Below are 2435 nucleotides of genomic sequence, written 5' to 3' on the forward strand. Positions count from 1 at the left end.
TGAGGTCATCTCCACCGATGATGGCATCTATCTCTCTCAGGCTAAGTATGCTTCAGATCTTCTTGCTTGTGCTGGGATTACAGATAGTCACACTGAGTCTACTCCTCTTGAGCCTAATGTTCGATTTACCCCTATGGATGGCACTGTTTTGGATAATCCGGCTCTCTATCGACAGTTAGTTGGCGGTCTGGTCTACTTGACTGTCACCCGTCCAGACATCGCCTATCCGGTTCATGTACTTAGCCAGTTCTTGTCAGCTCCTCGTACTACTCACTATGCGGCAGCTTTATACTTATTAAAAATTATTTTTAATTTAATTTATCAAATATAAATATTATAATATTTAAAAAATTAATTTTTATAAATTATTTTTAAAAAATAAAAATTTTACCAAACTAAACCTATACTATATATTCTTGTTAGAGAATCATTAGCATCAATTAGGATCAATTAGTATCGTCTTTATTTATGTAGTATGTCTGTATATTAATTATAGGATTCTATGCCTTTATTACTCTGATTCATTTAGCAGCTATAAATACCTCTTGTATATTGTACTTTTGATGACAACTCAATAATACACTTTTCATATTATTCTCTCAGTTTCTTGTTTCTAACCATTCTAAACTTTTACAATACAATTCCACACATTGTAGTTTCAAATTAGTTATGTATATAGGCATTAATACGAATGAAGCATGTTAACCTATTAAAACTGGTGGTAGGTACATGTATCAAAGAAAACTAAAACTATATATGAAATGAATATATTATAAAAATGAAAAAAATGTATTTATTTATATATTTTTAATTATTTTATTTATTGGGATAAGTGTCCACTTTCTTTCAAACTCAAAGTAGCTTTCTTTCTAATTTGGTGGTAGATATATATCAGTAACATGCCTCCCTTAGACTAATTATTTAAATGGTTAGAAATTAATTAAAAAATTTTATATCGTAAATAATAGCTTTCTCTTTTGAACAAATTAATAGTTATGGACTGAAAAAATATTTATTTAAAAATAAAAACATATGTTAGTGGAATACATGTTCCTATATTACAATGTATTTAGATCAGTCAGGGTGTGGACAAATGCAATATTTTATTTATCCTTTTCCGGTTTTCCCATCAAAATTCAAATAGCAAAGTTGTGGTCCTAAGTAACATGTTGAACTTGGATTTGGGGACCATATATTTCATCTCAAATACAAGGGAAGGAAAGGGTCTAATAAATCTAAATAAGAAGCCAAGAATTCCATACAAAATAAGTAAGTATCGTACAATAATTATTACTATTTAATGTGGTATACCCTACAATAATTATTACTCTATTAACGTCGTCCCCTTTTTGTTTTCAGCACATCACACATATTTCTCCATCATTCTCCATCACCAGGAAATATAATTAATCCAAAAAGATGATAAGATTATCGATACTAAACTAATATTAAGGATTTTCGAACTGCATGGATGTAACGTAAATAAGATAAAGAGTCAACAACATACAACTACGTGCCGAATTCTGAACTCTTTTTCAAGCACAATCAGCAATAATATAAATTTTACATATTTAGATTTGATTTGATTATGACACCCGATAATTGTAACAAAAGAAGTTGCAATAATTGATTAGTTGCGGATAATATTGTGTATATAAAGTGATAAACTATGAGTATACTCAAAGTTCGGAAATAATTGATTATTTTTGCCTTTTTTATTTTATTTTAAACGAGGGACCATATATAGGTTTAGTTATTATAAATTTAGGAATGATGTCACTAAAATTCAATATAAAATTTTAAATTGTTCAATGATTTTTTTATCAGAATATATTTTAAAAAATTAACTGCTGCGAATAACGTCCAAAAACAAAATTTTCTCTAATAATACATATAAGTTAAATAAAAAGAAAAGATGAAGTATTTTTTAATTTTTTGGTAATTAGACAAAATCTAAGAAGAAATAGGGCCTTGTTTTTCTGTCCTAAGAAAAACAGCCTTTTTTATGTAAATTATGTTGGGCTTAGGCCCAATATAAGTTTTATAAACCTATATTTCTTTAGTTGGGCCATGTGGAAGTGGTTCTATCAAAGTAGCGATGTTGTATCAACGTGATATTATTTGACCCAAAAAATTTATATGTAAATGGTCAACAGGCAAAGTTAAATAATAAATAGTAACTCGAAATAATTATCAAGGTCGGATTGAAATTTTCTTTTGTCAAAGAGTCTCGATGTCTTTTCAAATAATTGTAAGAGGCTATTTTGATTTTTCTCTAAAAAGAAAAATCGAGATAATAGGTTCAGACGAGTGAGTATTTCACTGCGTAGGGAAGAGGAGAGTAGCGAGTGGTGGTGGTTGAGAAGAATCAAAGTGGAGTTTTGGCGGGAAAAAAATGGATTTCGGTTGCTCCGACGCAAGCATATGGAAGGAAG

The sequence above is a fragment of the Arachis ipaensis genome, chromosome B06 (assembly GCF_000816755.2).
Source record: "Arachis ipaensis cultivar K30076 chromosome B06, Araip1.1, whole genome shotgun sequence".
Taxonomy (NCBI): Eukaryota; Viridiplantae; Streptophyta; class Magnoliopsida; order Fabales; family Fabaceae; genus Arachis; species Arachis ipaensis.